This window comes from Pongo abelii, chromosome 9 (assembly GCF_028885655.2).
Source record: "Pongo abelii isolate AG06213 chromosome 9, NHGRI_mPonAbe1-v2.0_pri, whole genome shotgun sequence".
NCBI classification, from domain to species: domain Eukaryota; kingdom Metazoa; phylum Chordata; class Mammalia; order Primates; family Hominidae; genus Pongo; species Pongo abelii.
Window position 1 is genome coordinate 90,683,604 of NC_071994.2, and position 21,227 is coordinate 90,704,830.

The 21,227-nt window shown below is 39.5% G+C and overlaps 1 protein-coding gene and 1 long non-coding RNA gene across 8 annotated transcripts in view; one reads left to right on the top strand and one right to left on the bottom strand.

The window, feature by feature from the left end:
• Positions 1-21,227, bottom strand: part of GRM5 (glutamate metabotropic receptor 5) — a 664,926-nt gene that overhangs the window by 39,770 nt on the left and 603,929 nt on the right. The gene's annotated exons all lie outside the window — the stretch shown is intronic.
• Positions 1-21,227, top strand: part of LOC129048727 (uncharacterized) — a 182,068-nt gene that overhangs the window by 30,229 nt on the left and 130,612 nt on the right. For 2 of the 3 annotated variants that reach the window (XR_008511307.1, XR_008511305.1), the window contains 3 exons: positions 8,810-8,903; positions 9,964-10,054; positions 11,820-12,665. This is a non-coding gene — a long non-coding RNA (uncharacterized LOC129048727). Of the gene's footprint in view, positions 1-8,809; positions 8,904-9,963; positions 10,055-11,819; positions 12,666-21,227 lie in introns of those variants that run through there. The other variant, XR_008511306.2, reaches the window with a different exon arrangement.

The following is a 21,227-nucleotide window of genomic DNA, read 5'->3' on the forward strand; positions in this document are numbered from 1 at the left end:
CTCTTCTCGAGGAGTATCTTTGTGGCGTTCTCTGTATTTCTGAATCTGAATGTTGGCCTGCCTTGCTAGATTGGGGAAGTTCTCCTGGATAATATCCTGCAGAGTGTTTTCCAACTTGGTTCCGTTCTCCCCATCACTTTCAGGTACACCAATCAGACGTAGATTTGGTCTTTTCACATAGTCCCACATTTCTTGGAGGCTTTGCTCATTTCTTTTTATTCTTTTTTCTCTAAACTTCCCTTCTCGCTTCATTTCATTCATTTCATCTTCCATTGCTGATACCCTTTCTTCCATTTGATCGCATTGGCTCCTGAGGCTTCTTCATTCTTCACGTAGTTCTCGAGCCTTGGTTTTCAGCTCCATCAGCTCATTTAAGCACTTCTCTGTATTGGTTATTCTAGTTATACATTCTTCTAAATTTTTTTCAAAGTTTTCAACTTCTTTGCCTTTGGTTTGAATATCCTCCCGTAGCTTGGAGTGATTTGATCGTCTGAGCCTTCTTCTCTCAGCTCGTCAAAGTCATTCTCCATCCAGCTTTGTTCCGTTGCTGGTGAGGAACTGCGTTCCTTTGGCGGAGGAGAGGCACTCTGTTTTTTAGAGTTTCCAGTTTTTCTGCTCTGTTTTTTCCCCATCTTTGTGGTTTTATCTACTTTTGGTCTTTGATGACGGTGATGTACAGATGGGTTTTTGGTGTGGATGTCCTTTCTGTTTGTTAGTTTTCCTTCTAACAGACAGGACCCTCAGCTGCAGGTCTGTTGGAGTACCCCGCCGGCCATGTGAGGTGTCAGTCTGCCCCTGCTGGGGGGTGCCTCCCAGTTAGGCTGCTCGGGGGTCAGGGGTCAGGGACCCACTTGAGGAGGCAGTCTGCTCGTTCTCAGATCTCCAGCTGCGTGCTGGGAGAACCACTGCTCTCCTCAAAGCTGTCAGATGGGGACATTTAAGTCTGCAGAGGTTACTGCTGTCTTTTTGTTTGTGTGTGCCCTGCCCCCAGAGGTGGAGCCTGCAGAGGCAGGCAGGCCTCCTTGAGCTGTGGTGGGCTCCACCTGGTTCGAGCTTCCGGGCTGCTTTGTTTACCTAAGCGTGCCTGGGCAATGGCGGGAGCCCCTCCCCCAGCTTCGCTGCCGCCTTGCTGTTTGATCTCAGACTGCTGTGCTAGCAATCAGCGAGACTCTGTGGGCGTAGGACCCTCTGAGCCAGGTGCGGGCTATAATCTGGTGCACCGTTTCCTAAGCCCGTCAGAAAAGCACAGTATTCGGGTGGGAGTGGCCCGATTTTCCAGGTGCCATCTGTCACCCCTGGAAAGGGAACTCCCTGACCCCTTGCGCTTCCCGAGTGAGGCAATGCCTCGCCCCTGCTTCGGCTGGGGCACGGTGCGCTCATCCACTGACCTGCACCCACTGTCTGGCACTCCCTAGTGAGATGAACACGGTACCTCAGATGGAAATGCAGGAATCACCTGTCTTCTGCGTCGCTCACGCTGGGAGCTTTAGACCGGAGCTGTTCCTGTTTGGCCATCTTTCAAAATGCTTGATTTTATAGTTGTTTCATAATGTTGCTTTCATATCTGTCATTTATTTCTGTACTAATAACTTCTATAACCAGGCAGGCTTTTCCCAGATAGCTCTGATACAAAATATTAGTCCTGTTTCCTCCACACGGCCCCTAACACTTATGAAATAGTGCTTCCTCATACGAGACATAACCAATAATATCTCCATTAATTCTTTTAAGTTAATGCATCTTTGATTTTCTTACCTCCAGATGGACCTATCTCCATCTGGACCTACCTCCATCTGGATCCGTCTGCTCCCACATACCCTAATTTATGCTGCTGTGATTTAGGCTGGATTTGAAAATGGTATAGAGACAAATGATGCTCTTCTCTTTACTTTATCTCAGCCTGTCTCCCTTGTTCATCTGTAATAGGGCCTATTCACTTCCTTCATACCAATTATTACAAATTATAATTAAATATCTGCCGACTACTAGTTTAGTAAGTGTTTTTCTCACTACACCATAAACTTTATAGCTACATGGGCATGTCTTTTCTTTTAACAAGTATCTAGCATAGGGCCTAGTATAGAGCAGCAACTCAACAAGTGAAATGGTAAAAGCAGGGACATTTATCAAAGGCAAAGCAGTACTATTTATCTAAATCTAACCACATCCAAACTAGCCTCCCCCTTCTATCATACACAGAAGTTCATTCACCAGTTCTTGTCGCAACTAAATCATTGTTTGCCACCCTCCTTTCTTCCTCTAGCCTTCTTCCTTTACCTTTGTTGCCCTTTTAACCCCTCCTGTCCTATCTCAACACATAAAACTTGTCTTTTTTTTCCTCATTCCTTTGTCTTTGGACTACTTAGAAACAAAAATCTTTCTACATTTTGCCAAGAAGCTTAGTTCCCATTTATTTCAGGATTTAAAATAACTGGATTTTGACAAGAACAAGATGAGAATAGGGGTGGAGGAAGGAGATTGGGATGTTTCTTTTGCCTATATACATGCGAGGGGTGAAGACTGAAGGGAGGGGAATCATGCTTACTTTTGATAGTTGCAGCTGCCCAAGATTGGGAATGACACCCAGGGAGACAGAAGCAGTTCTGGAAAGTCCTGGGCATGCAATTACAGGTAGCTAGTGTAAGCTGTGCACTTACATGGCCATCAAAAGAATCATCTCTACTTCATGACACGGGGAGGAGGGAACTAAAATCACAAGTCTATGACTAGAGATTACCTTTCCACTTCCTCTATTCTTCATCACATTGTCTTTATTTTTATTTCTGTTTTTAATTTTTATTTTTTTGAGACAGAGTCTTGCTCTGTCACCCAGGTTGGAGTGCAGTGGCGTGATCTCAGCTCACTGCAAGCTCTGCCTCCTGGGTTCACGCCATTCTCCTGCCTCAGCCTCCTGAGTAGCTGGGACTGCAGGTGTCCATCACCACTCCTGGCAAATTTTTTTGTATTTTTAGTAGAGATGGGGTTTGGCCATGTTAGCCAGGATGGTCTCAATCTCCTGACCTCGTGATCTGCCCGCCTTGGCCTCCCAAAGTGCTGGGATTACAGGCATGAGCCACCGCACCCAGCCCCATCACATTGTCTTAAGAGTATTATTTTAATAAAGGTAATTATATTTCCCTGGTGTTAGGATAATGTTTTATGGTTAATTATAATCACACATGATTACAACAGATGGATTTCCTAATTTTGTCATTTCCAAGCAGATTTCCACACTGCTGAGTGTCTGTCACAATAAAGGAAAGTGAGATTACTTTAATTTCACAATGCAAAATATCCAAAGAAACATTTACTGATGTTTCTTAAGTACTTAGTATTTGCTAGGTCCTAAGCTAGGCGTTTTACTGTGATCTGTTATGGATATTAGGAGTTTATCATATCAGAGTGTGATAAGCTAATGCATGAAGTTAAGTAGTATCATCTGTATAAACACACGTATATAAGCATATACAAATACATAGACACAGATACACGTATATACACACACCCAATCACACACATATACCTATGTAAACATACATATAGATAGATATACCATAGCTCTTCAGATTTGTCTAACTTGACTGGGCTTTACTTTGCCTGAGATGGGTGATATATTATGGTAATTAAGTGTACTGGATTTGGAGTTAATTAACATGGATTTTATTCTCAGCAATACCACTTACTAGCTGTATTGTTATGAATAACATATAACTTTTTCTCAAATTTTCTATTTGAATAATGGAAGAAATACTACGTAATTTACAGGATTGATGTTTTAGGTAGATTTTAGCATTTAATTTCACTAAGACTCTTATATGGTTTGGCTCTCTGTCCCCACTCAGATCTCATCTTGAATTGTAATTCTCACATGTCAAGGGAGGGATCTGTAATCTCCATGTGTGGAGGAAGGGAGGTGATTGGATCGTGAAGGGGAGTTTCCCCCATGCTCTTCTTATGATAGTGAGTGAGTTCTTATGAGATCTAAAGGTTTTATAGGGGCTCTTCCCCCTTTGCTTTCTCTTCTCTCTCCTGCTCCCTTGTGAAGAAGGTGCCTGCTTAACATTTGGCCATGATTGTAAGTTTCCTGAATCCTCCCCAGCCATGTGGAACTGTGAGTCAATTAAACCTCTTTCCTTTATAAATTACCCAATCTCGTGTAGTACCTTTATAGAAGGGTGAGAGCGGACTAATACAGACACTATGACATATGTACTATTATTATCCCCCTTTCACCGATAAGAAAAACTTAGGCACAGAGTGGCTGGGTAGCTTGCTGAAAGTCACAGTTAGATGAGGCAAAGCCAGGACTCATATTTGGGCTGTTGAACACTGAGGCTTGTATTGTAGAACACTAGGTTAAAGAAAATAACCAAAATTACCAAAGGCATGACTAAAAAGAAAAAAAAACAAAAAAAATCAAGTAGAGGGCAAAGAATAAAGAAAAGAAAGAGGAAGAGCAAGCATATGTAACAGGCACTATACTCAGAGCTTTTTAAACATTGTTTCAAACATTGTCTCTTTACAACCCTGGGGAGGGGTATTGATGATACTATTTAAAAGAGATCTATTGGTCACAAAGTTTATAAATGTTGATGTTGGAATTCAAAGCTAGGTTCTTCTGTTTGTAAATGATATACTTAGACATATATTGTGTATTTTCTAGATACCTGGCCTAGTTCTTGGTTTTCTACTTGACATCCAGAAAATACATTTCACAGCCTCTCAACTCAAGGAGCTTAGAATCCAATGGGGATGATAAACATAGGTTGTCATAGACAAACAAATAGAGCACACTAAACTCATGGTAAAGATAATAACACGTGCTGGGCTTGGTGGCTTATGTCTGTACTCGCAGCACTTTGGGAGGACGAGTCTGGTGGATCACCTGAGGTCAGGAGTTCGAGATCAGCCTGGCCAACATGGTGAAATCCCGTCTTTACTAAAAATACAAAATTAGCTAGGTATGGTGGCACATACCTGTAATCCCAGCTACAAAGGAGGCTGAGGCAGGAGAATCACCTGAGCCCGGGAAGTGGAGGTTGCAGTAAACTGAGATTGGGCCACTGCACTCCAGCCTGGGCGACAGAACAAGACTTCATCTCAAAAAAAGATAATAACACCTAGGTGTCCTAGAGTGAAAAAATAAATCTCCTACAACTAAAATGGAAAATGCCATGGTGTAATTTGAACTTACCCTGGCCTGAGAGGCACAAGCTTGGCATACTGTGCACAACAACTATTTGTTAACTGCATAAGCGATAAGAGCTGATTAAGTGAAAAGACTTGATATTCTTTATCTGTTACCTTTCTTTCTCACATGGGGCCTTGTAGAGCTGACCGTTTAAGCTTTCTCCTTTAAGCCTAGAAAGAGGGCAGGGTGTAGAATGTGTCATTGGAGGCAACAAACGGGTGCAAGCTGACTGCCTTGCTTGTGACTGTCACGTTCACCGCAAATAAAATAGCAGAAGGTTTCTGAAGGCAGGGACCATGTATATATCTCAGTGCCCACCACAGTGAGTGGGGCCTGGCAAGACTCAATAATAAAAAAAGTGCTGAATGAGAGAATAAATAAATGAGAAAGAACAATATTATTTCAGGGAAGACATAGAGAAATCAGAGAAGAGGAAAATAAAAACCCCACAACCAGGACCCATACCATCATGTTATCCTTTTTTTTTTTTTTTTTTTTGAGGCCTTTCCTGTCCTCTCTCACAATTATTTCCCTTTTTGTATACCCACAGTGTCCCCTACAAAGGATCAAGTTACCTATACTTCTTTACTAACATTTTTTTTTTATGACTCTGAATTTATTATGAAGAGAAAAGTTATCTGGGGGAAGGATGGTATTGTATTCATTTTTATATCTTCACTGCCTAACCTATCATCTAGCCCATAGCAGACAACATGGTTGCTATAGCTTGAAAATGTCACCAAAAGTTCACGTGTTGAAAACTTAATTGCCATGTAACAGTATTAAGAGGTGGGACATTTGGGGGTGAGTGTTGTCAGGGCTCTGCCCTCACGAATGGATTAATGCTGTTATCATGGTAGTGGGTTAGTTATTGGGAGAGTGGGCTCCTGGTAAAAAGATAAGTTTGTCTCCCATTTGCTCTCACGCTCTCTCTTTCTCACACACACATACACATGCTCTCTTGCCCTTCCACCATGGGATGACCCTCACCAGATGCTGGTGCCATGGTCTTGGATTTCCCAGTCTTCAGAACTGAGAAATAAATTTCATTTAAATAATGTTACCCAGTCCGTGGTATTCTGTTATAGCAACACAAAACAGACTAGGAAAATGGTGAAATGGTACCTATTTATTATGATTGCTTGGGTAATAACATTCACTGAGCAGACAGCCTTGCTTTCCTGTGACTGACTTCTGGTCACTCTTTTCTTTCCCAGCCGAGCCTCGTGTTTGCTGTCTGGTTCACATCTTAGACTTTTCTGCTCTTTGTATTACGGACTTCCTTCATTTCACAAAGCTTAACTTCATTCTCCATAAATGTGTGCATTGCCCCCTTGTGTCTCCTTGAGTGAAACTCCCCACTAACCTCTGTTTTGGGCTTTCTCCCCACTGCTGTGAGGCTCTGCTGCCCTCTAGGGGGCCTTGTTCATCACACACTTCTCAGGGCCCAGTTGGATCTGCACTTGGCAACACAATCCTAGTGTAGGAGTGTCATGACAGTGCTGCCAAGCCTCAGTGCTCCTTTGCCTGCTCCTACAGTCCCCCGTATAAAATGTGTGGCTATATAATGCAGTTGATTTAGGAACATTAAACTTGGGCATAAGCAAGCAAGAAGTCTGTCAAGAACTGAAACCCATTACAAGAGGAGGCTGAAGAGGCTACCACAGGGTCTCAGTGCTCTTGGTACCAACGAAATCCTTGGCGATGAGTATCACACTTGCATCTTGATAGTTTGCACATTATTTCAAGGTTTGCACTATAGAATCCAGTAGCCAACTAATGAGAATGTTCTATTTGACGAATGAACATTGATTTACATCTTTGCCTGGGCCTTTGGGAGACAAAAACCTTCCTCAAAGAGATGGGCCCTGAAACTGCTTTTTGCTAAACCCTCAACCAACATCTGGTTTCCATACCCAATGATGACTCCTAACTCTATATAACCTGACTCATCTGCAACTGGAACTATTGACTACTTCTTCATCTTTGAAACACATTTTTCCTGTCATGCTATCACTTGTATCTGGGTCTCAGTTCTTGGACTTTCTTTATTTATCTAGTCTCTGGGCTCTTTTCTTGGTTCTTCCAAATTGTGCTTCCAAACAAACCCCAAACTCTCCTAATTATTGGTCCAATTTTCTCGCAGGTTCCTGGACTTGTTCACTTAGATGTCTCTTAGAAATTTTAAATTTAATCTTAGAAATTTTAAATTTAATCGTTCCAAAAACAAACACATATTTCTTCAAACCTATTCTCTTTTACCTTACCCCCTCCAATCCAAATTATTTCTAATTTAGTCCTATTATTATCAAATGAAGTTGGCTCCCCCTCCCCCACACTTTGATTCTCTAGCCTGAACCTTTCCTTTGAGCTCATACGACATAATATAAACCTGTCCAAACTTAGTTATCGATTTTACCCTTCAAACCTCTGCCCCTCGAGGTTGAATTACACAGGTCCAAATTCTCCATTCACAAAGGTAAAATCTAGCACCCAACTTTAAGTATTCTCTTTTCTTTATACGCAACATTCAATCAGTTATTAAGTTTCATCATTACACATTCTAGTTGAAACCATCGTGATTTCTCACCCATCCTGTTGCAATGGACATCTGATTTCCCTCTTCTCTTCTTGTCGCTCTAAATTTTATTCTGTCTACAGAAACCAGAAAGATTTCTTGAACATATTAATCTTATGATGTAACTCCTCTTCTCAAAGCTTCCGAAGCTTCCTATCACATTCAGGACAATATACAAAATCTATACCTCACCTAGTCTGATCCCCAAATACCAGTCCACATTTTTCTCTTGCCATTCTCTCCTTTTCTCATTTTACTTTAATCACAATGGAGTTTTTGCTAGTCCTCTAAAATGAAAATCTGTTTCCTGCCTTAAGATCTTTTTGGTTGTTGCTGTCTTTGCTTGGGATACATACCTCCACCTCCCAGAACTCTGTGTGTCTTATTTTCTTGCTTCATTCTTCCTTCTCTTTAACTTATTCAGAAGGCTGTTCATGACACTATATCTAAACATATCTAAAATTAGTCCCAAATCAATTTCACTGTAATACCTCATCTTGCTTCTCTTTTTTAATGGCAATTAATACTATATATTTATGTTTTATTGGCATTCTCTCTGACTGTAGTTGAAGTTCTTTGAGGGCTGAGATTTTAGGTTGTTTTTCATTTTACCCTCAAAGCATAGAACAGTTGCTGGCACACAGCATATTCTCAATGAATAGTTACTGAATGTGCTAATGAGTAAACTCAAGATATTAAATTATAGCTAAAGTTCCCCAGAATTGTCCTCTATTACAATGACTTTTGCTTTGCTTTATGTTTAATAATTATATATATTAAAACTTTTGTTGCAGATTGCTTGGAATTTGGCTAAATGGAGTTTTCTTCCTTTTAGGAAGATGTATACATATATATATGATCATAGCCAATTCAGTGAATGGTAAAGTCTTAATATGGGCCCTATGTGTTCAAAACTTCTGTAGACTAGATAGTGAAGAAAGACTTTGTACGTGGTGTAAGCTTGATGCGTGGGGATAAATTTCATGCTAATGAAATTCATGTAAATGAATTTATGTAAATTCAATGAATTTACTTTGCAGAAACAGCAATGTACAAGAACAATTTGAGTGGTGAGGCAGCTTGGTTTATGCAGAAGATTAATGCTAAGGAGAAGCATAAGGTTAAATTGAAAAGGTAAGAAGAGCAAGCTGAAGATACTATGAGGAATTGCCAGTAGTGTATTTTTCAACAAAAATGGGGAGGTATTGAATATTTTTTAGTTGGTCAGATGTATTGGTTTCTCATTCTTCTATTAATTAAGATGTATAGATATATGATATTCAATTGTATAGCAATTGTGGAAATTAAAATGAGGATACAAAATCAAAACATTAAAAAACAGTTTTACCTATATCTGATTAAAAATGGGTAAATTGAGGACCAGGAAAAATTAAACATGATTACATTTTCAGAGTGGGAAGTAGAAAAATTTGTTGCACTTAATAGAAACCTGGGAAGAAAGAAACTATTACAAATGGATTTGTTTGATATAAAAGAAAGTGAGTTTGGATATGTTAAGGTTGAAGTGATCCCAGGTATGAAAGTGGAGCTATGTAGTTGTCATTTGTAGACTCACAACCAGAACTCAAGGAAGACTAATACTCGATAATTGAAAGTGTAATGATGGGATGGTTGAATTCTCCAAAAAAAAAAACAAAAGTAGACAGAACTCAAGGACCACAGGTTGACCTTAGGGAATACCCTCAGTTAGGAGATGGGAGACTGCCTCAAGTAGCCCCAAACCTTATCTTTGTGCCTGCTGTTATCTCTTGCTGGAATGCCTTCCCTATATAAGCAACTCAAACACTCCCATTATTCTTGTACTCAAGGCTATCTCCTCTATGAGTTCCTTTAATAGATAACTTGAGAGTTGAAATTCTATACCTGATTCCCTCTTTTCAGACCGACAGGCAGATATTTTTCAGCTAAAGAATAATGGAGGCTATAATAAGGCATAGTGTGAAGAGCACAAGGAGTAGGCTGGCAGTCATGGGTTCACATCAGCTCAATAACAAGCTGGGCATACAGGCTCAAATTATTTTACCTCTCTGAGCCTCAACTTTCACAAGTATAAAAATTAGTATATTTTTATTTTGCAAGGCTATTGCACAATGAAATAAGATATAATATGAAATAGCACACAGTACTTTGAAGGAACTTGATAAATATGTTTTCTTCTTTAACCGGCCACCAGCTATATCCCTATGCCTACCAACTAATGGAAATATTTGATCTACAAAATGCCTTGTTGGAGGTGGGGAGGAGAAGGAGTTGGAACATAGAAGGTAAGACCAAAAATGTGTGTCCACATGATTGAGAAAAGGTAGAAAACTTATTTTAGCCAAAGGGCTAGAGAAAAGGATATTCCTTTCTTTCTCTTGTTTATTTCTTTCCTTGTTACCAAAGGAATGCTGCTTGAGAGAAGAGAGTTGTTAACTCACAGAATTATGCCTGAGGCATTCTTTTCTCTGATATAAAATGTTATGTTCTGAAGGAAATATGATTTGCATGCACCAGATATGGTGCAGCAAGACCACTTCTAAACAGGACTAATGTAAATAAAAGGAACATTTCTTGAGACAGAATTTTGAAAATAAAACTGCTTAGTTTGCCTTACCATTCAGAGAATTTGTAACAATTAATCAAAAACATTTCAATCAAATTTAAGTAGTAACAAATGAGGCCACTAACATCACATGCAAATTAAAAAAATCCACTGTAATCACAGCACTCAAAAATATCAATTCATTATGTGAAGGGAGTGTTTTAGATGCAACTCATCAAAATCATCCAGACATAGTCTTTAATAGCTCCACAAATATACTTCAATTATTACAGAGCCAAACCTTTTAATTAATCACTACAAAGCATTTCTTCCCTCAAAATAAAACACTTTAAAATATATCATTCATAACATTACAACTTGCCAGATCTAAATCTTCTTAGCATTTACCTTCTACATCTCCAGTGAGAGACATTAATATATTTAAAAAGTATATTACTAGGCACTAGTGGAGCACTTGGAAAGTTGACTTATTCTCTTGGAAAATGAACTACTATTGAGTGTTGATTCACATTAAGGGAGGAGCTAAACCTTCACTAGAGACTAGAGAAGTGAATCTTTGCTGGTCACCCAGCACATATTTATCAGATAACTTGCTAAAAACAAGCACCAAATTAGTTGCTGAGGGTGGAGGGAAAGAAAGCAATGCCTACAAGAAATTTACAGTCAAGCACAGGGGAAAAACATGCAAATCAATGGTACAATACAACCTGATTTTTTATAGTTTTCTAGGAGATCTAGAGAATCTAATGGAAATACAGTTGATAAAATAAGTAAAACATTTGGATTAGGAATTGGAGAGTAAGAAGGCATTTTCTAGGTAATAGAAAGGGAGATAAATTCAGGCATTAGTAGATGCAGGAAGAATACCAAAGCAATGGCACAGTTGGTCATGCCTGTAATCCCAGCAATTTGGGAGACCAAGGAGGGTGGATTTCTTGAGCTCAGGGGTTCAAGACCAAGTAGGGGCAACATGGTAATACCTGGTCTCTACAAAAAAATACAAAAATTAGCCAGGTGTGGTGGCATGCACCTGTGGTTACATTTACTTGGGAGGATCACTTTACCCCAGGCCATGGACATTGCTTATGCCACTGCACTCTGTGGGTGACAGAGCCACACCTTGTCTCAAAGAAAAAAAAAAAAAAAAACAAAATGAAACAAATCATACCCCAACCCCCCAAAAAACAACAACAATAAAAGAAATGTCTAAGGATTGTTGTAATTGGGAACTATATGCAGTTTGGCACCGTGTTGAAGTATGTGTTTGGAGGCTGGTTGGAGGCACACTGGTGGTGGGGGCTCTAGGGGCTTGATGTAGCAGACTGGTGGCTGGATCCAAGGTTGGGAAGGCCAAGTCATCAAGGGGCAGTTCATTAAGGCTCTGTGAGCCATGTGTAAGAGTTTTAGATTTTTATATTGTAAGGCGTGTATGCCCCCTGAAATCAATTTGAGTATTGAATAATGTGATTACATTTTCACTTTAGGAAGATTACTCTGGTAGCCGCTGGGACAGCGTGGTGGATCAATAAGAGAGATATAGAAAATTATGTCAGCAGTTCAGACAATAGGTTATGAAGACCTCATCCATGAAGATATCAGTGAAAATGCAAAAGATGAGGTAAAATTAGTAGGAGAAATGACTGGTTGGATGTGAAGGGTCAAAGCAAGTGAACTGTTAAGGATGACACAGGTTTGGGCAATTAGTTGAAGTTACAGCTTTTATCCAGAGAAGAAATATAAGAAGAAGAAGAAACTTCAATCAGGATCTGAAGAAGTGATGATAAAATCATCACTTAATTTCTTGGTCAAAATAGTATTTTCTTCTAATGATCTTATTTAAACATTAAAATTATCCAGATTGTCAAGTACACTTAATTCTAAAAATTGACTTAAGTATTTCTACTAGGTAGGTGCTTAAGAAATAGCTGATGAAATTGAACTGTACCTGACCACTTTCTACAATATATGTTCCACAACAACTTTAGAAGTAGTCTTCATTTGAAGAAAGGAAATAAAAATAAAACTGATAAAATGAAACCATGTACTTCATCTGAATCTGTCTTTAGGACACACTTCCAACTCCTTGTACCAATTTAGTTCAAGTCAGCCCTGATGGCATTATGTAGACATTTCAGCTAAGAAACTTAAAGGTGCTTCTTGTGTATGTTTGCTTTCATGACCAAACCATATTGTCTTCAGACGTTGACTGGATTATAATACAGAGGAGTACTTCAGACAGTGGCTTTGTATCTTCCGAAAGAGAAACTGATAAGGGAGTGGGGGAATAAAAAAAGAAAACAGGGAAATGGATAGTCATTCATTCAGTTTATCAAGAGGCTTAAATAGGAAGATTCCTAACTGAAATCAAGTTGTAATGATGATAATTTCCCAAATGTCTTTCTCAATACTGACATTTCATTGATTCCTACAAATTATTTACCAGTCTTTCAAATATAATCTTAGTGTTTATAATTTCTGGTAGCTAAGCTAATGGACTCTAGAGACAAACTGCTTAGGTTTTAATTTAAAGTCCAATCCTTTCCAGCTGTTTGTCCTTGGGCAATTTATTTAACCGCACATGTTTCAACTTTCTTATTTATAAAATGGGAATAGTAATGTTACCTGTCTCATGCGGTTGTTTTAATGGTTCAGTGAATGTCTATGTGGTACTGACAGTAGTACCTGCTACATCATAAATGCTCATTGAAAGTTAGTTATCATTAGCCCCTATCATCCCCTTTCCACATCCTTCATTCCACTTTCCCTTCTGTGGGTTCTGCCTATTTAGACTTTAGCTGGAGTGTCCAAGAACTTAACTTCAAATCCTGTGATAGTTGCAAAAACAGTCTGACTTCATTCTTGGTCTCTTTTCTCATCTACCTCCCACCAGCAGACCTCAACCTCTTCATACTTGCATTGAGCACTTACTTAGGTATAAAATGTTGCAGACTCTGACATATTAATTTTTCCTGATAGTAAAAGACTACGTGCCCCTTCATAATTCTTTTTTCCCGTCCAGAAATGGGGTGAGTAAGAATGTGACAAGGCAGATTTGATTCTTATTCAGAAGGTCAAGCTTTAGAGAAATGGATACATTTTAGTAGATTTTAGAGCTAAAGTTCTTAACCTCAACAGTTGAATTCAAACCTTAGTTTAGCCACTCACTGACTTGGGCAAGTTTCTTTCCCTCTCCACACTTCAATGTCCTCATCAGTATAGGGGTCTAATAAACTTTTCTTACAGGGTTATTGTAAGAAGTGAATTAGATTAAACAGAGAGTACACATGGGCACATGGTACATCACCAATCAATTGAAGATAATGGTAGTTTGACTCTGAAGAATTAACACTGGAAGCAGAACTCATTGAATTGTAAAGGCATTTTCAGTGTCAAAAATGACTGCTAGGAGGATATTTAGGCAAGGCTTCTCCTATGGTATGTGAGGTATATGTTTTTAAAATCTAGCATCAACATTCTAGGAAGCAGCTACAGCTAATTTTTTCCAAATTTTAAATGTCACATCTTTTTTTTTTTTTTTTTTGAGTCAGGATCTTTGTTGCCCAGGCTAGAGTGCAGTGGCATGACCATAGCTCACTGTTGCCTCAAACTCCTGGGCTCAAGTGATTCTCCCACCTCAGCCTCCTGAGTAACTGGTATGATAGCTCTCTGTCACCACATCTAGCTATTTTGTTCAATTTTTTTGTAGCGATGGGGTCTTGCTATGTCATCCAGGACGGTCTTGAACTCCTGGCCTCAAGTGATTCTTTCACATTGGCTTCCCAACATGCTAGGATTATAAGCGTAAGCCATCGTGGCTGGACTGTTATATCATTTTTATGGGTATGGAAATGTGATATCAATGATAATCAGCAAACCAAGAGATGAAATTTAGAAATTTGTATTAGGAATCTTCTTCAGTTGGTCCATCTGGTAATCAGCACGTCTTCTCTTACCATTACTTCTGCAAAAGTTTGTCTTTGCTGCTTACATTGAGCTCTCTGTGCAAACCCACAGTGGTAGTCTTTGATTATTGCTACACAAGCTGAGTGCATCTTGGGCAGAAAGGCTCTCTCACTGGAGTTGCCCAAAGAACTTCGCCTGCCACCTACTGGCCAGGAAAGGGACCTGGTCGACTGACTGCTGGGGGCCCAGGTCAGGGGTTGAGGGGAGAAGAAAAGGAGGAGGAAAAACAGTCCGTAGACTGTTGACACACAAAGTCTGATTCTTCTCTAGCATTACTGAGGATGGTCAGAAATGCCCCGGAGTTTAAAGGCTGTCTGCTCCTTTCAGCCCACAACTCGTAGTCTGTCTGGCACTATTCTCCCTGGAGATACAGTCACAGAGCAGTGTCTGTACAGTGAATGCAATTAAACAAAAGCCTCTAAAAATTTCCAAGGGGAAATTAGATAACATGTGCTTTGATGTAGGGATTTGGAGTTTGAAGGTGAAAAAGACAGCCAAGACATCAGAAGTCTGCATCTGCTTAGCTCCAGTTCAGCACATTAGCGTTCTGCTAACGTGTCTTTTTTTTTTTTTTAAGTTTTTCACTAAAGTCAATTTGCTCAGTTTTTCTCAAGTACCATCAGACATTTTAAACATTCTTTAGATTAAGACAAGTCCTGAAGTTGGACTTCTGTTGTGAGTGAATGATGAAATCAATTTTTCTCGTGTTTTTAGTAGTTAATCAATGAAAGGGAAAAGTGCTTGCTAGTCCATTTGGGCTAGAACATTTGGTTCTCATTTTGCTATGCTGGCAGGCCCTAGCTCTGTGCATGGACGAGAAAAGTCTACTTTTGTCGTGGTCCATTCTCTAGCAATAAGCTGTACACTCAGCTGTATCCAGTGGCTAGATAGTTCCTGAGAGATGTGTCCACAGTTCACTCAGAGTTCCTGTTCCCCCTCATTTTCCTCTGATGTTCCTTCTGTGCCTTTTCTGCATTGTCATAATGTGTCTGCCTGAGGCAGAGCACACTGTCTGGTGTGCCTGACTCTCACTAATGGGCCAAGTGTGGTCCTGCTCTCTTCAGCTTCTAATCAAGACTCCAGTGGGATCCAGAGTAAAGTGAACAGGCCACAGCATATGGGAAAATTAAGATGGATGGTATAGCACAGGAGGAGCTTGTTTATCCCTGAGGAATATAAGTAGGGGGAATTGGTAGGACTTGCTCTCATTTTTACACCTTGTATTACCACGACAGTGATTTACTGATTATCTACTCAGAACCAACCTAGGGATTAATATATTCTTGTCCTCAATGATCTCTAGTAGAACATGCATGTTGGGGGAAAAATACAGTGACTTTCTGTGTGATACGTATGACCAAAGTAAAACCTTGTAAGATGTCATGAAAACTCACTGGAGTTTTGGGTAGGAAAGACCAAAATCTCCTCTCCTTTTGCCCAATCCAAGATAGTCTACCTTTTAAGGAGTGTTGTGGTTAGGAAAGGATCATTCATCTGGGATCCAGATCTTATGAAGGGTGTATTAGTTTTCTATTGCTGCTTTAAAAGTTGACCACAAATTTAGTGGCTTTAAAGCAAAAGAAATTTAATATCTTACAGTTCTGGAGATCAGAAGGCTGAAATGACTTTCACTGAGTTAAAATCATGGTGTCCGTAGGGCTACATTCCTTTCTGGAGGCTGTAGGGGACAATCCATTTCCTTGTATTTTTCAGCTTCTAGAGGCTGCTTGCATTCCTTGGCTTCTATACCCTTCCTCCACATTCAAAGCCAGCAGAGGAGCACTTTCAAATGTCTCTCCGACTCTGGCACCCCACTTCCCTCTTGTAATACCTTTGTGATCACATTGGGCCCACTGGATAATCCAGGATCATCTTCCCTTAACATAATTGTACCTGCAAGTCCCTTTTGCCATATAAGATAACATATTCACAGGTTCCAGGGAATAGCATGTGACCATGTTTAGGGGCCATCATCTGGCTACTAAAGAGGACTTCCAGGTTGATATTATTCTATCCTATTACTTCCCTTGTTTTATTCGTGCTATTGAAGATGTAATAAGTTTTTTTGTTTAATTTAGCTTTTGTTTTTACAGCAATTCTACATGGTGATGCTGAGATACTAGCTAACTTATATCCTAAGTTCTTTTCTAATTCCCTGTTAATTAACTGTGTCCCTGCATCTGGCACTGATGCAGTTGTTTGTTTGGACCTGAATGTAGGGGAATGGCAAATAGTCTTTTGGATTGGACATTGGCTCCTAGTGAGGTGAAAAAGTGTTCCCCTCAACCAGAAGTGGAGAAGGTGGATGAAGACTTTTAGCATCATCTCTGAGACTGCTATGGAATTTACCAGATGGGCAGAGTGGAGAGCATGCTTAATAACCAATAGCAAGCCTCTTATAAGAGCAGTGTTATTATCTTACCCTCAGGTGGGCCAGCAATGTCCTAGAGTTTAATGAATCTGCAAAACAAAAGTTTGAGTATGGAGCAAACAGGAAGGAGGGAGCAATTACCCACTTGACATATCCTCTTGAAAGCTTACCAATCATGGTACTGTGGAAAGAACATGCTGTTTGGACTCAGACAACTTTGGATGTCAGGATCATTTGTGTCCCTTACCAGCCATGTAATCTTAGATCACTTAACCTCTCTCAGCTTCAAGTTTCTCACTTTTAAAACAGAGTTAATAATATCTGACTCATATCACTGTTGTGAGCTTAGAATATGTAAGTCCATGGTTCTCTAAGTGAATCTATATTGTGATTCCTAACCCAGGAATGCCATCATTACTTGGAAGTTCCTTAGCAAAGCAATCTCTCTGGCCCTACTCCATACTAACTGAATCAGAAACTCTGGGTTGGGAAGTCTTACCCCATAAAATAGTAGTATGGAAAACACATGGAAAAGTGTCTCACATGACTGGGACTTACTTAACAAATGCTAATTGTAATTATTCTTTTCACCGGGAGCCTCATTATATTCACCATGCTTTTTGCTTTTCAGTTACTGTTTGTTTTGGAAGAGCATGGCCAATGACAGATTTATGTTTGTTTACCAAGTTGTGTTCTCTCTTTTTTCTCAAACTAAAAAGTCACATAAATAAATGAAAGAAACAGCATTATTAGTTTATATTTCTGGCTGTGCCATTTTAACTCAGCAGAGGGGGAGTCACGCACTCTGGCAACTTCTTTATCCAGAATGTGCTGTCGTGATGCCACAGAGCAAGGCTAGGCAGAAAGCTTATGCACCTGAGAGATGCTGTGACTATTTTCTTCAATTGCTTTTTAAATTTTTTTGACTAAATATACATGAAAAACATGAGCGCACATATGCCTCACCAAATACAGCTTCATATTATATGATGCATAAAATTTATTGCAGTGATTCATCATTTAGTTTCTATGTAATTAAGTAAAGATGGATCCACATGTTCTGGGCCAAGTTAAAACTCATATTTTTTATGAAGAACCATAAATGCACTGCCAAACCACAACAGGAACGAGAGAAATGGCTAAAACTCACAAACTGCCTTTAAACCCTGAGGAAAGTTTGACTTCTAGAAAAGCAGTTAAGCAGAAACTTATTAACTTGCCACCGAAGGATGTAATGAAAATTTGGAGGGCCATGGATCCCCAGGATAGACCAATGATTTCCTAGTAATTCAGGCAGGGTTCCTGAAGTCAAATATTTTCATGTCAGTAGCATTCTAAAGAATAAAGTCATATAGCCTACTCTTAGATTGTCACCAGGACTGTCTATTAGGTGGGGTCATGAGATTGACCCCAGGATTAGTGAAAAGAAGACTCACATTTCATGGATCTAAACTGTGGGACACATTCTTTTCTTTCTTTCTTTCTTTTTTTTTTAGATGGAGTCTTGCTCTGTCACCTAGGCTGGAGTGCAATGGTGCAATCTTGGCTCACTGCATTCTCCGCCTCCTGGGTTTAAGCAATTCTGCTGCCTCAGCCTCCCAAGTAGCTGGGATTACAGGTGCCCGCCCCCATGCCCCACTAATTTTTGTATTTTTGGTACAGACAAGGTTTCACCATGTTGGTCAGGCTGGCCTTAAACTCCTGACCTCATGATCCTCCTGCCTCAGCCTCCCAAAGTTCTGGGATTATAGGCGTGAGCCACCGTGTGCGGCCCTGTGGGATACATTCTCTATTATGTTCACAGTGGACCTTTGAGCACAATACAGAGTGAAATGAATATTTTTGTCCTTATTTTCTAGAGGCTCTGAGAATTTAAGTGCTTAGTCTAGGGTTCTGGCTTGTAAATGTCAAAGTCAGGATTAGAATGCATGTCTTCGCTGACAAAGCTCACTTCCCTATACCACACTACTTCTTTCAAATTATGACATGAGAGACACCGACGGCTACCTTGTTCCATCAGGGTCACTTGGACTGATTTGCCTATATACCAAAAAAATAAAAAAAGTTGCCTTTAGGGTTATTTCTCTGAGACTAAAAAATTGTGTCAAAATATGTGGCAGAAATACATTCATCATGACCTTATTTATCAACAGTAACAAGAACAAAATGAGATACATGCTTGAGAAAATAAATCCACCAGTAAAGCAATGTTGGAATGAAAAAGAGCTTTGAAGATATATAGACCTGCGTTTGAACCCTAAATTTTGGTTCTGTCACCTATTAGTTCACTAACTAAAGGGTATTAGGCCTCTATGTGCTTCCGTTACTAATTTTTCTTTATATGTGGATAGGCGATGATAGTTTCTATTTTAAAATACTATGTGAAGATCCAATGAGATAACAGATAAAAGTACTTAGCACAGTATCTGTCATAAAGTAGTTGCTCAGTAAGTGTTTAAAGGATGAAGCAAGCCATTATCAATCCTTATCATCATAGCACAGATAAATTTATCTGTTCTCTAGCAGAGAGGAGGGGAAGTTTTGATTGCATATGGTGTGTGGAGGCATCAGGTTGATGCTGGGGAGGTAGCCATGAGTATTAGCCATGAGTATTGGATGTCTAAAGTGGGTGTTAAGAAGGGAAAAGAGGCAACTGAAAGGAAATTGGGAGAGCTGGAAGGTGGTTGGCTGATGGTTCCTTGAGGCTAAGCTTATAAGGAAACAATAGAGGATCCTCCTCTGCCCCTTCCCTGTCAGTTTCATCTCCTGTTACCTGCTGACACACATTTTACATGCTTGTGATTCCCTGCACACACCATGTTGTTTCATACTTCTGGGCTGTTGCTCCTGTTGTTTCCCAGTATGGTGTATTCCACGGTTTTCACATGGCTTCATCCTTTTTTTTTTTTTTTTTTAATACTTTAAGTTCTGGGGTACATGTGCAGAACATGCAGGTTTGTTACATAGGTATACATGTGCCATGGTGGTTTGTTGCTTTGTTGTACCCATTAACCCATCAATTACATTAGTTATTTCTCCTAATGCTATCCCTTTGAGATTCAACTCAAGTGTCACCTTTCCAGAAACCTTCAAATTGGACTCAGTTTATTCTTCAGTGACTTCTGATTTCTCTGTGCATTTTTCTCCCTCATCACTTCATATTCTAAAACATTGCTTTGTGTATGAATTGATCTCCCCACTACTCTGTGAGCTTTTCCAAAGGGCAGGCTTTGTGTCTTGTTTATCTTTATTCTCCCAGAATTCAGCAATGTACCCAGTATATAATGATTATTCTAAAAACTCTGGTTGAATTACACTGGACTGAACCAAGGTGGGAAGCATAAGGATCCTTTGCCTATTTCATTTCACTTCAGATTAGGCACTCCCTCCAAAGAAAAGTAACTATATCAGGGTTTGTGACTCAGCTCTTGGCGATTTATGGCTAGGTGAGTTTGTAAATACAGCCCCACATTCGAAACAACAATCCCAGCTTGTTGTTCTCACTGCTTTTGGGAGCTGTCATTCCAGTCAGTGTTTCTGCAGTTCCTCATTCATTGTTATTATCCAAAGTAAGCACCTGTTGAATACCATTGTGCTAAGGGATAGGTGGGATTTGGAAAAGGGTTGCAATTTCTGCTGTTGAGATTTCACAGCCTGCACTCCTGTAATTTTGTTCTAAGGGGAGAGAGTGGGAAAGGGTTAGATGACTTGAAACATTGACCCACTGGCAGGTGGATCATGAGGTCAAGAGATCAAGACCATCCTGGACAACATGGTGAAACCCCATCTCTTCTAAAAATCCAAAAATTAGCTGGGTGTGGTGGTGCGTGCCTATAGTCCCACAACTTGGGAGGCTGAGGCAGGAGAATCGCTTGAAACTGGAAGGTGGAGGTTGCAGTGAGCCCAGATCACACCCTTGCACTACAGCCTGGCAACAGAGTGAGAGTCCATCTCAAAAAAAAAAAAAAAAAATACAACAAACAACACAACAACAAAACAGCATAATCCTCAAAGTATATTAATAAAGTTCTATTTTTTTAAGTTTGTGGGACTTCTTGGAGGGAAAAATTAGTAAATAGAAGCAGAGTAAAAATGTGGTTTATAAAGAGCTCATAATAAAAGTTTATAATAAAAACTTTGTAACTAAAAATATTATACAAAAAAGTTGCTAGATGACGAGTTGGTGGGTGCAGTGCACCAGCATGGCACATGTATACATATGTAACTTACCTGCACATTGGGCACATGTACCATAAAACCTAAAGTATAATAATAATAATAATAATAATAATTACAATAAAAGAAAAAAAAAAAGTAGTCTAAGTCTTCTCAATTCCTGTAAAAATATTATACATAATAAAAAGTCAGTCAGATTTTATTCTCATAAACAAAATCTATACAAATATTTGAAAATCACCACCAAATTTCAGGCAGTTCTTAAGGTTTAAATTTTATCTCAGAGGCTTTTGTGTACTCTATTCACAATCAAATTAGGTTCATTCAGGATATGATGGAATCAAAAGTGTGCAGTGCAATAAAGATACAGGGAGCAGTTTTC